The sequence below is a fragment of the Corvus hawaiiensis genome, chromosome 6, assembly GCF_020740725.1.
Source record: "Corvus hawaiiensis isolate bCorHaw1 chromosome 6, bCorHaw1.pri.cur, whole genome shotgun sequence".
Taxonomy (NCBI): domain Eukaryota; kingdom Metazoa; phylum Chordata; class Aves; order Passeriformes; family Corvidae; genus Corvus; species Corvus hawaiiensis.
This window is the reverse complement of record NC_063218.1, coordinates 6,465,530-6,478,491: the sequence shown is the minus strand read 5'-3', so window position 1 is coordinate 6,478,491 and position 12,962 is coordinate 6,465,530. Positions and strand designations below refer to the sequence as shown.

The 12,962-nt window shown below is 44.8% G+C and overlaps 1 protein-coding gene across 1 annotated transcript in view; it reads left to right on the top strand.

Moving 5' to 3' along the window:
* KCNH5 (potassium voltage-gated channel subfamily H member 5) overlaps positions 1–12,962 on the top strand; it is a 162,978-nt gene that overhangs the window by 135,942 nt on the left and 14,074 nt on the right. The window lies entirely within an intron of this gene.

Here is a 12,962-nt window from a genome sequence, read left to right as displayed (position 1 = left end):
TTCCTATAGTTAAATGAGGTAGATACTAAAAGTTTAAATAACCTTTTGGTCTTCTTTGCCTGTCAAATTTGGATTTCCCCGTGGTTTAACGGAGTTATTTCACATCTATTGCAGTGGGCTGACCCTGTCTTTCAGAGGTGTTAATCCTTTCCATGTCTTGATTTCAAATTAAAAGACTGCCAGGTCACCCTGTCAGTGGATTTTGTGCTGTGTCTCTGAGTTGAGAAGCAGAGATGTGAGTTCTGAATTGCCCCAGCTCATTCTCTCTGGCAGCATCCCTGTGGTTTTGTTTGCAGGGTAAGGAAGGCACTGGGTTATGGTCAGTGGTCATTTGAGCTTGGGTTTCATCCAAAAAGTCTGTAGATAGGGAGTGAGCACTGGCAGAAGTGTCCTGACTTCGGTCCAGACAGGTTCAATCTTCTCTGATATGGCAATAGGCTGTATAGGAAAAGGAATAACTGAGGTAATTTTGGCATGGTTGGCTGGCTGAGCGCAGAACCACAGTGCAGTGTGAGCCTTGGTCTTGAAAACAGGGACAGATGAGAGCAGTTCTGAAAGCAGCCGAATCAGAGAATCCCAGAATCCCAGTATGGTTCAGGTTGGAAGGGACTTCAGTGGGTCAGCTGGTCCCACATCCCTGCTCAAGCAGGGCCATCCCAGAGCACACAGCATGGGATTGTATCCAGATGGTTCTGGAATATCTCCAGTGAGGGAGACCCCACACCCTCACTTTTCAACCTGTTCCAGTGCTCAGTCAGTGCACACTAGAGAAGTTCTTTCTCATGTTCAGCTGGACCTCCAGTGCATCAGTTTCTGCCCATTTTCTCCTGCTTGGCACCACTGAGAAGAGCCTGGCTCAATCCTCTTGGATCCTGCCTTTCTGCAGGGGGACACTGCTGTGGGACAACAGGAGTCCTGGTGCCCTTCCCTGTGGTGTGATATAGGCAGGCCCTCACTTTTATCCCTAAAAGATCAGGTCCTTGACTGGGATCTAGAAGCAAATGGGAAAGAAACAAATGACTGCTTATCCACCAGTCTAAATCTGCTCCAGTCAGCAATACTGTAATGTTTTTGGGTTAGCTTGAGTTTGGAGTTGGTGACTCTCTCCACTAAATTGGTCTCTGTTATTAGCCCTGATTCAGGTGAGGAATATCTGACGGTGACTGAGCAGCATGTTTTACCTCCCTAATTTGTAATACAAGGTGGTGTCTTGGCTCCTCTAGGTACAGAGGCTGCCTGTTGTCCCTTCCATTTGAGTTTTTAAAATTATTTCTTCATTTCTGACTTACCACTTCCAAACAAAACTGATGGTGTCCTACATCACATGGCAATGGAAGTGCATTGTTTTAATTGAAGCTCCTGCTATAAAAGCTTTTCAATAAATCAACAAAACCTTGAAAGTGATGAAGTGAGCAGAGTAGGTGGTGGCACATTCCATATAAAACCAAGGTTTCTGAAAGCCAGGTAGAATGTTCTCAATGCCAGAAGCAAGGCTGATAGCAACGGGTGTTATTTTTTTATTGGACCAGTGGATATAGCTGGAAAAAAATCAAAAATCTTTCAGTTGCAAAACACTTTTTCAGGTCTGAAGACTTCAGATTAAATTTCAGGCGCTTTATAGTCTGGTACAGTAATATTTAAGTTAAAAAAGAAAGCCATAATGTTTCCAATTAATTTAAATTTCCACTTAAAGCAGACAGGAGAGAATAGTACATTTGCAGAACAATTTGCAATTCTTTTGCTGATGTATTACTCTGTAAATGGAGAGAGCCTCTTAGGCATTTAGTGAGACCATTTAGTCTTCAGGCAAAAAGCAATAAGGGGCAAAAACACAGAGAAGAAAACACGAATTCTGCTAATCCTCTGTGCCTGTGTTCTCTGTGACTTTGTGCTGGGGATATGCAGGAACTCTGGGTCTGCCACAAGCAGGGCTGGCCCGAAGCCAAACATGAAGATTTTGATATCTTTCATTGGAATAAAAGCATGACCTTCTGAAAATTGTCACGAAATAAACAGAAATAGTTCTGCTTTCCTCCTCACCCCTCTCCCAACACAAACCTGAGCAGCAGTAAGTTGTCCTGGTCTGGATTTAATTTCAGCAATTAACTGCAATTAAAGCTGAGCCCTTTCAATTATTTCAAATCCAGAACTCTACATGACAGACAGGACAGTGGTGAAGAGAAAGGTTTTTATTATATTAATAATTTTCTTTTACTTCTAATAAATATATTTATGTGTTTAATCTTTTTTTCAGTATGGGTTTTCCTACTATAGGGGCTCTGGGCTGGAAACCTTGGTTCCATCCCCCCAGCCCTGCTCAATGACCCTTGGCAAGTGATGCATGAGCTCTCTGTGCCCCGGTGCTGGCCTCTGGCACAAGTGGCAGCTACGTAAATCCAACTTCCTCCAATACAGGGAAAGGGGAGTGGTGGATTAGTGCTGCATATTATTATCGATGATTGATTTTCTGCTCCAAGTTCAATCAGGCTGAAGAGCAGCTTGTAAAGTCTTTTGGTACTTTTTCCCTGTTTCTGCAGTTCACCCCAAGCTCAAACCACCCAGCTGTCATCTGGAGGCTTTGAACTGTGTTTGCCTATCCCTGCCCAGGAGCGTATCCCCCGTAGGAGATCCTGGGAGAACTGAAGGCTGTTTTCTTCTTTTAATCATCTCTGGTAAAATGCAGAGACAGGAACTCATCTGCAGCGCAGATGAGCGTGGATCAATTGGCAGTGCTGCTGACTGACATTTCATTAGGCCAGTGCCAATAGCAGATATTGATCCAGCAGCCAATTGATACAAGTTTGCAAGGACTCAGCCTGCCTGATCGAGCTGGAAACTGTCCTGTGGAAGGGGCACTGTCTGGCAGTGAGCACAGCACCCCTCAGCTGGGCTGGGAGGCAGTGGGGAGCTCCCTTCAGCTCTTGAGCCCTGGGGTACCCAATGGGATGTGCTGGTAGGATTGGTGGTGACCGTGTGGTCGTAGTGCACCACGTGGTGCCACATGTCACCATCTCTTTACATCAGTGGGGTTCTCTGAAAGTCCCAAGATGGGCTTGTTGGGATGGGTGGAGGCTGTCTTTGCTGGGATTCTCATCCACATTCTGTGAAAGATCTTGGGTCTAGTGGGCGTGGATTTTTAGCTATCTGCAGGGCTCCTCCTCCCCCTCTGTAAGTACCTCAGCTTCCCTTCTTGCAGGATTTCCGTGCTATATAGAGAAAGAAACATCTGTAAAATGGAAAAAAAAAGAAATCCTGGCAAGACAAGTCTGCTCTTCTCTCTGCTTTAATGCCAGACAAAGAAATAGGAGAAATATCTCCCTTGCCCTTTGCTCTCTAAGAATTGCATCCACAAAAAAGGAAGGAGAAAGGGGAAGGAGAGATGAATATGTGATACTCTCCATCAAGAGCACATCAAGAGCTTATCCACCAAGTGACCAATCCAGGTTAGACTTGTTTACATGGGAGAGTTGTTAGGGAGCGAAGGAAGGTGTGAGTTTAAATCCCAAAGGGGGTAAACCAAACCAGTGAGAGGGAACATGGATCCCCATGAGACGCTGCTCAGTAATAGTTACACTGCAGCAGTTATACCCAAATTGTTCTCTGCTCAGTTTCCCCATGTTTAACCAACTCTGTGTTATATACAGAAAACAAATTAGACTCTGATTCAGTGTATTATTTCAGCTCCGTGGTCCAATTTGGTCTTTTTATTGAGTTCAGTGTAGGATTTAGGGTCCTGAAAAGGAATTAGGAGGCTAAAGCTGGGCTTCTGTGCTCACAGTTGTTGCAGGAGCCCAAGAGAGAGACTGTGTGTGTTTGGACCGTGGTCACAGTCCTTCTGAGACCACACAGATCAATATTTTACTTTGCAACAGACTGACCCTAAACAAGGCCAAGCAGCAACAGACCCCAGTTGAAAACCACCATAAATTCATTAAAAAAGTAGCCTTTTTTTATTGATTGAAATAATTTTGTATGTGGAAGGTGCATTTTGCTCATTTGGATAGTATTGGAGAAATCATTCTGAATCTGGCTGCTCTGCAACATGCTAAAGCATCTGCTGTTTGGTTACAGCAAAGAAAGCAGAAAATAGTGAGGGAAAAATAAGTGATCAGTTCCAGTTTCAGAGTCTCATTTAAAAACAGTGGCAAAGCTCCCCACTTCCAACGATGCACAGGGCCCTTCTTCAGCCTCGCTTTCCAAGCAGCAGAGCCCAGCAGACATCAGAGACAACAGCTGAACCTGCAGCCCCAGGAAATCCATGAGTTGTTTTCCCCTGGGATATGAAAAGATGGAGGCATCTCTGGGCAGGAGGTGCTCAGGCCTGGGTGGCTGAAAGAATGGGAGAGCTCCTGATTCAGGAGACTGAGCTGCTCTCAGTTAACATTCTTTGTGGTTGGTGTAAATCTGTATAATTGTGCCAAGGGAGGAAAAGGTTTTGGCCTTTCTCTTGGAAATCTGACTCCTTGGCCCAGCCCACACTTCGCTGAACATGTAATCACACATGTTCAGTGATTCAGATGATCAGGAATCAGGGGATTGATGTCTCAGGGGATGAGGACAGGACTTCATGTAGCACTGTACATCCATCATGTACTGCCCTAAACGTCTTAGGGCAGCAGTGCCTTGGGCCCCTGATCTTGAGCTGAAACCCTGAGAACACCTATGTGTATTTTTTCAATGACTGCTTTTTTAATGAACTGCCTCAGTTTTGGTAACAGGCCAGCACAGTGACCTCTCTCTGCTGTCAGCTGTGGATTTTAGTGTCTCAGTTGTAAATAGTTAGCAGTGACAGAGGGATTTCCAGTTAATTGGGGAAATGAGGGCAGTGTTATTATCCTCTCTTACACTGGCGGAGATGGAGACATGAAGAGGCAGAGTGATTTGTACAGGACTTCCCACTTGGCTGAAGGTCAGGCCAGCAGGATGATCCATCCCTGTGAATCCCAGCCTGGTGCTCTGTGTGTTTGGCCACGGTGCTCCGGGGAAGTGACAAATGAGACTTGGATCTCTGCCTGCTTCTCTTCTCTTCCTTCTTCCATCCAGACATGTTTTAAATGAAATCAGGATGACCTCAGATCCATACCAAGTATGAAGTACATGGGTCAAACTCTCAACCACTTTCTTCTTAATATTCATGCTTTTTCACAAATGCAGATCAGCCTAATTGGCTGCCAGCATGCACAGATGTCTCTCTGCAAGAGTACTCAGGTACTGTGAGAATTGATTGCGAACACAAAATGGAACCAGATTAAAATTTGACCTACAGTAATCAATTTCTTAACCACAGGGCAAGCAGTAAAGAGATGATGGAATTTCTGGACTTTGGAAATCAGTTATTGGCTGCTGTTGTGCTCTTCTGAAGGGTCTCTCCCTCATTACACATCCTGATTTTTCTTTAGATTAGCAACTTGGGGGACAAAGATCTTTATTAAGTCATCATAAAAGAATGAACCTCTTCCTTGCACATAAAATGCCATCAAATATCCCTTAAAAGGGCTTTTTCAACATCATGGAAATAATTCTCATTTTCTTGAAGCGACATCACTTTGTTACTTGGATTGGAAATCATCACATCTTTTACAGATCAATTCTATAGTTGCTTAGGAAGAATGTATGCGAATACAGTTTCTCCAAAGCAAAATTAAAATCTGCTTGGTAGGAAGCTTTTGCTGTAGCAAGCTACCGTGGCTGTGAAGTCAGGATCAATGGAAATTTGCAGAAAGGCTATTATTTACCATTTCTTTCAAGCAGCCGGAAGACTAACCTACAGAAATCTTCTTTTCCTCCAAAATCCAGCATGAAAGACTGTTTAGTGAAACATCCCTATCCTGGAGATTAACTAATTGCTCAGCAGTCAGTCATTTTCACTGCACAGCCAAGGACAGTGATTCCTGTCTCACACACAGATGGAGCAGTGGTTTAACACAAAACAGTTCCTGGGACAGGAGGATTAAGGGGAATTTACTGGAGAGCAATTAAAAGAGTTGTTAGAGCAGTTTGTTTTTGAGGCTGAATTTCACATCAAAGTGAAGCTATCTGAGGAGTGTACAGAGCAGAAGAACAATAAAGCCATCATTTCAAACCATCTACTCTGCATCCTTGGAGTGCAGCTTTATAAAGTGAGCTAAGAGTTTATGGAGATTTGCAGGAGTAAATTAGGGGAAGCAGCCTAAAGGCTTGTGTGAGGTCATTTCCTATTCATCCATTTCTGTCCAGTCTTTCATAGTTTAACTTTTTAAATTCGCATTTTAATTGATGTAAATCAAAAGGAAGATTTTTTAACATCATGGAAGTTCTGTTTTTTTTTTTTTTTTAATCTGAAAAATAAGATTTAAAATCATTTTAGAATTAGGTATTAGTAATTTCTTGGGAGGTTTTTGAAAAAAAACTGAAAAATAAGATTTAAAAGCATTTTAACATCAAGTATTAATAGTGAGTCATGTTCTCTGAGACCTGCCTAGATTTTAAAAGCACTTGGGTTTTGGAGCAAGCCTTTTCACCAAGGGTTATACATTAGAAATTGGGCTTGACTGGCCTAGTTTTCATAATATCAGAAAAGAGGATCCCAGATATGCCTTGTTTTGACAACTAAAGGCTCCTAGAGAGGAGGACTCAGGATGGGTCAGGATGAAGCATCCTAGACCCCCCTGAGCCCATCAGAGCAATGGCCTGGGAAGGGTTTGCTGGGTGTGTTGGTGCTTAGTGCCAGTGGTGGCAGTGATCTAAGCAGGATCTATCCTGCGGCATCTGGGAGTGGGATGAGGTTTGCAGTGCAGAAGGGTGGGTGTACAGGAAAAGACACATTTCAGGTGGTCTCCCATTTCCTAGGGGCTATGGGCAGCTCCATTCCTGTGCTGCAAGTTTGCCTGGGAAGTCTAGTGAGAACAAGGGTGGCTTTCCTTTCCCTGTTAGTGGTTCATCCAGCTGCTCTGTGCAGGCAAAAACATTTGGTTTTCCGCAAGCTCTCACTGAGAGCCACCAGTCTGGCAGGGTCTCCTAGGCAGTTGTGGCTTGTCCTTCCTCTGCAGCTTTTAAAATAATAATATTTGTCTGTAAGGACTGGCTGGGCCCTGAGGCTGTGGGGAATTCATCCCGGCTGGGAACTGGCAATACCACAACGTGCTGGGGGGGGATAAAAATAGCATCAGATGAAGGGTGCAGAACACTCACACATACACAGAGAAAAACTTCACAGGAGGCTTTTTACACAGTCTGCACCAAACCCTGACATTTGCACTGCCAGAGGTAGGGATTTGAATCCTCCATCCCCACCATCTGTGGAGGATGTCTGCACACAGGCGACAGGCGCGGAGCTCCCTGTACAGGCACAGGAGACAAACAGGCATCTCAGGGTACAGCTTGTCTGACCTGCTTTAACATCCAGCTGCAGGTGAAATGACTCACACCTTCCAAGTGCTTTTTTCTTCCTCCCTCCGCTGTGCAGGGCTCCTGGAGGGTGAGTTCAGATGCAGACAGAGGCTTTGTAGGTGAGCCCTGTTCTGAGTGTCTGTGCTGTGGAAATTGGGTGTATTTTATGGAGCAGGAAATGTATTTATGTATTATGTATTTTCAGGACCAGGAAATAGCACACTCGTCTGCGCTGGGGTATCCTGTGTCTAAATCCTGGATCTGACACAAATCTGCCTTCCACATTAGCATGACAAAAACGTAAATTACTTTTGTACAGTGCACTCCAAGATGGGAAAATTAATAGTATTTTTTGCAGACGTCTTTACAGAAATTTCTGTTGTACAGCCTTGTAGCATTATTTCCAAGAAAATGAGATCTGTGTTGTTGCAGTATTGGATATTGGTTATACCACCCAAAACTTTAAAATCCATTTGCCAGCTTCAGCTAAGCTCGTGTCATTTCAGGCCAAGGAGGCAAGGGAAGCCAGCTCTCTTGTTTCAAAAAAAAAAAAAAAAAAGCCTATATAAAAGGGTGCCAAGACCAACACACCTTGTGAGGACACTCTAATTGCCCTTTTTTCTGGGAATTAGACATTTCTGGAGGAGGTGGACCAGTCCAAATCCTTCCGGTGGGATGTGAAAGCTCGTGAAGGAGCTGCTGGGTGGGTCTCAGCCAACTGCAAACCAACTGCCAGCTCTGCAGTGTGGTCCAAGGAAGGGTGCATTTCCCTGAGATCCTGCCTCCATCACTTGGAAAGCTCCAACTCACTTTGTCCACTCATCCCACTTGCTCCATCTGCAGTGTTTCCAAGTACAGCTCTGGATCTGTGCTGTCAGATGGGTCCAGGTTAAAAAGAGCCCTGTATTTCTTCAAATTTATTAACCTTGTTCAAACTTGATGATCTTGATTCCAACCTTAACGATTCTATGGTTCTGTGATTCTTATCTCGCTGATCTCAGATGCCTTCTAAGGTGTTGCTGTATTAAATAGGAACAAAATACAGGGATCTGAACAAATACATCAGGTTGTGAACAATCAGATGCAAGGGAGATGGGGCTTCTACAGGACGTTGTTGCAGACAAGATAGTTACCCCGGGAACAAACTTTTGAGAGGTGACCAGCACTGACATCAGCCTGGTCTGTGCTTTAATGAGAGTGACCTGTGGGTTACTGAGTGGATGTAGCTGTGGGGAGTGTTGTGTTTCTGCTGCAGAAATGTCCAATGAGCTGAGTCAAACCGGTTCTCCTGGGACAGGGTCTTCACACTGTGAAAATCTTTGCTTTTTGATGGCTTTGTGTGGCTCTCCCTCCCTCTCAGAGGCTGCATCCATCACCATGACAACTGTGTGCCCTTTGGATGCATTGCTGTCCCTTCCTGTGGATTTCTGTGGAGAAGAGCAGGCACACATTGAACGCCACTAACAACAGCATGGGATGTTCAGGCACAGGACAGGATGATCCCTGGTCAAACACCTACCATTTTCTGTGAACCTACTGTAATTCTTCAAGACTTTTACCAGTTCTTTAATCCCTTCACGTACCTGCCTTGGAGTTACTTATTAAGGGATCTTTGTGTGGATCTCCTGTGTGGAGCAAGGTCATGGAGGGATGATTTTCACAGTACTGGTACAAAAAAAGACAGCAGACAAGGGATGCATTTCAAAGCACCTGAAAAGGCCACAGCTTTACTCATTAATTCAGTGTGTGTGTCTCAGCCTTGAGCTGGCTTCCTGACTCCTCATTGCTGTTGTCCTCATCTGCACTTGGCTTTGGGGCTGGTTATATGAGCTAACACCTCACAGGAGCTGCTCCAGCAGTGACATGTCCATTGCCAGCACCTTTGGTAAGGTCCCCCTTTGGAAGGGATGGAGTTCACACTCACATGAGTTACCTCTTGGTATGGGAGGCAGGGAAAGGAGGCTGAGGTTGAGATCAGATGGAGAATCTCAAATTGCTGTTGTCTCCTCTGTGCCTGCCTTGTAAATAAGTATTTCAGTCCCCATGGCTGGCTATCAGTTAACTTCTGCTTCATCTTTGCCAGCTCAGTAATTAATGTCACCTCTGTTGCCCCTTCTTTCCTAAATAAATACACTAAAAGAAAAACAGGAACCTGTTCCCATGGGACAAAATTTGTGTCACGTGGAACATTCTTTCACAATCTGATCCATAAAAGAAATTAAGTTCTACACTTAATGTCTGTCACTTTACTGAATTTGGAACTTGGTTTGAGACAGGAGTGTGGCTCTTTACTGCTTGAGATAAACTGTACACACACTCAATTCAGCTTCTTCTGATTAAGTCTTTTGAAACTTGTATCTGTTCCTGGGACATACATTTGGGCAGGCCTATGTGTAACATCTCTGAAAAGGGTCATAGACAAATGAAATAGCTCATCCAGTTTAAGATTTCAAAATAATCCTTTCCCAGTCTGCAGGGAAATGTCAGATTGCATGAGGTGTTTTTCTGTTCTTATTTATAAGGAAAAATAGCTGGTAATAGTTATTGGACATTAAAAGAATGAAATCTCCATGTAAACATTTGTAAATGTAAACACATTTTAACTATTCTGGCTTATTTTAAACCACTGTGGAAGTGGTGGATTAAATCCAAGCTCATGACAAATTTCCTAATATGGAAAAAATGGGTAATGAAAAGTAACTGTTGCTCTGTTGGTGCTAGAATTCACATCTCGTTTTTTTTCCTCAGTTCTTTGTCTGTATAAGATCTTTCTTTTCTTTTACTTGCACAGATTCTACTGATCTCAAGTACTCCTGACCAAAACTAGATCCTTGCTGTGCTAGGGATATGCCTTCCTTGGTTGAGGAGAAAGAAGGAAGTTCTCCATGGGGTGAAATGATTTCCTCCTGATGGCAGAGTAGTTCAGTGGGGTAGTGAGGACCAAGATCTGTCTCCATCCCAAGTGACATCATCTCACATGGTCAGTTGGGATGTGAGGGTCTGCTTGGTTATGTATTTCAGAGTGAAAAAGAAAATAGCAAACAGCTATGAACACACACAGGTTACACGAGAAAGCCAAGGGGAGAGTAGGCCCGGGGCTGTGCATCAGCCCACCTTTGCTCTATTGGAAATAGGGCTCCACCGAGGTAGATGAGTCCTGAATTCTTGACTCTCAGCTAACCCTTGGACTGGATTTCCAAGTCCCTGGGCATTTTCTGCACTAATTCAGCGTTCAGCAGACCTGCTTCTCCAAGGAGCTGCCCATAACCATTCCAGGCTGTAGCACTTTCTGTCCCAAGAGGAGAAAAAGGAAATAATTCATTGAAGGGCTCTGTCATCCTGTGTCCTGCAAGAAGCTGAAAGAGCATGTTCTGAGGAGGTGACAGCAGGAATTTGGGTGTGTGTCTTCTCCACTGCATGGGCGTAAAGTGGGGGTAAAGCTCATGGCTGTGAGTGGTTAGTGGGTCCTTGGTCTCACACAGCCAGACCAGTTTTGCACTGTGTATCTGATGACATTTGCCACCTGGGCCCCCTATCCCTTTCAGCTTTTCCCAAAGTGTTTGCTCTGCTCTGAGTCACAGCAGTGCTCAGGCTCAGACCCCCCTGCCACTGGGCTGGACCCATCCAAGTGACACCTGGCCATGTGGTTCTGGGACAGAAAGCTCTGCAGTCGTTTCCTGGCTTTCATAAGGACCCACTTCAGGAGTATGAGGTACAGGTGGTGTCAGATTAGAGAGGTTCTGGCTTTTCTTCTGCCAAATCCAGCAGCAGCAGTCACTGGTAGTTATATTCTGTGCAGGGAGATAACCTCTGTCTGGAGAAGGTTTGAACTGAGTCTAGAAAAGGGACAAAAGAACCAAGATTGGACTGGGGTAAAAAAGGAGGAGAGCGTAGTTTACAGTGAAGTGCAAGCTTTTGGAGAGGAATCAAAAGCTGCTGCTGTGGTCTTTGTTGTTGTCATTCTGGTCTTTATAAACATGCAGCAGGACAGAAGTTGTCAGAGTTACCTCCTGCCTTTCCCAGTGGCATATCAAGTGCTGCCCTGGCCAGGAAGGTGCCACAGGCCCATGCCAGGCTGCTGGCAGCTGCCTCCTTCCAGCATCCCCCACTGCCTCTGGACAGCAGCTGCCAGGCACAGGCTGGCTGCAGGAGAGCAGGGTGCTCAAGCTGTGAAATAGATTTGTGGCCAGAAAGCAGGGGAATCATAGAAAGATAGAATGGTTTGGGTTGGAAGGGACCTTACAGATCATCCAGTTACACCCCTCTGCCATGGGCAGGGACATCTTCCACCAGACCAGGTTGCTCAGAGTCCTGTCCAGCCTGGCCTGGAACACTTCCAGGAATGGGGCATCCATGGTTTCTCTGGGCAACCTGTGCCAGGGCCTCAGCACCCTCAGTAAATAATTTCTTCCTAGCATCCAGTCTAAATCTACAGTCATTTTGAAGTCATTCCCCCTTGTCCTGTCACTACACAGCTTTTAAAAGCATTGGGTAGAGGATGTTTTCCCCACTGCAGATGTTTTAAGGGACTCATCACAAGGCAGAGCAGCACAGCCAAACAGGGACACCAGCAGAGGAACCAGCCATGTCCCCTGGGACACACCTTGGGGACACAGCCTTGCAGCTGGTTGCTTTCCCTGTTGCATCCTGTGCCAGAGGTGCTGCGCTGCCCTCTGGGGAAAGAGAGGCACAAACAAAACATCACATACAACCCACCTTCCAAATCTGCCTTTAGAGAGCGTGGCTTCAATTAAATGTCATCACCCAACTTTGAATCAACAGCAACTTCTCTTTCCATTATTTGCTCTCCCCAGTGGTCTGAGAGAGAGAGAGTAGCTCCATGAGGGCAGCTGCTAATGAAGGGGAGCCTCCAAATGAGGGAATGTGGTGCTGCATCCAGGTCAGAGGAGTCAGATGAAAGTAACTTCCGTCATTGTCCCTTGGTTTTGTTTATATTTTTTCAACTGGGCTTCTAATAAGCAAGTTAACCGAATTATTAAAAGCAGCTGCATCTATCAGCAGCAGGCAAGGATGTATCTACTGCATTTGAAAGCTCTCTAATGAAGCTTTGAAGTCCAGCTCATCCCAAATTCATGCAGTGAAGGATCTGTAGCCATCGTGGCACTTCTCTGATGACTTCAGAAGATGCGAGACTTGAAAGTAAATAGATACTAAAATATGGATACTCCAGTTGATATTTCAAAACCTACAGCTGACTGACACAGGGTTTTATTTGTGTATTTCAAGGGCTTTGTTTTCCTTTTCTTACCACACTATCCCTTCGCAGTCCGTATTTGTATTTAATCATAGGCTGCTTTTCACAGTGTTGTCAAACAGAGAACGTTTCCCTATCCTGCCTCAGTCCCACATTCAAGAAAACTGGATGAACCTAAAAGAAAAATAAAATCATATGAGTAACATGCAGAAAATCAACAAAAAGGTTTTGCTCTGTGGATCCTCCCCCAGCCTGAAGCTCAAATTCCTTTTTCTGTAGCAGCCTGAGACATGCTGCAGGGTGAAATAACTCAGCATTAAATGGCATGGCATGATGAGATGGTGGATATTGCTGGGTTTTATAACCACACAACCCTGGT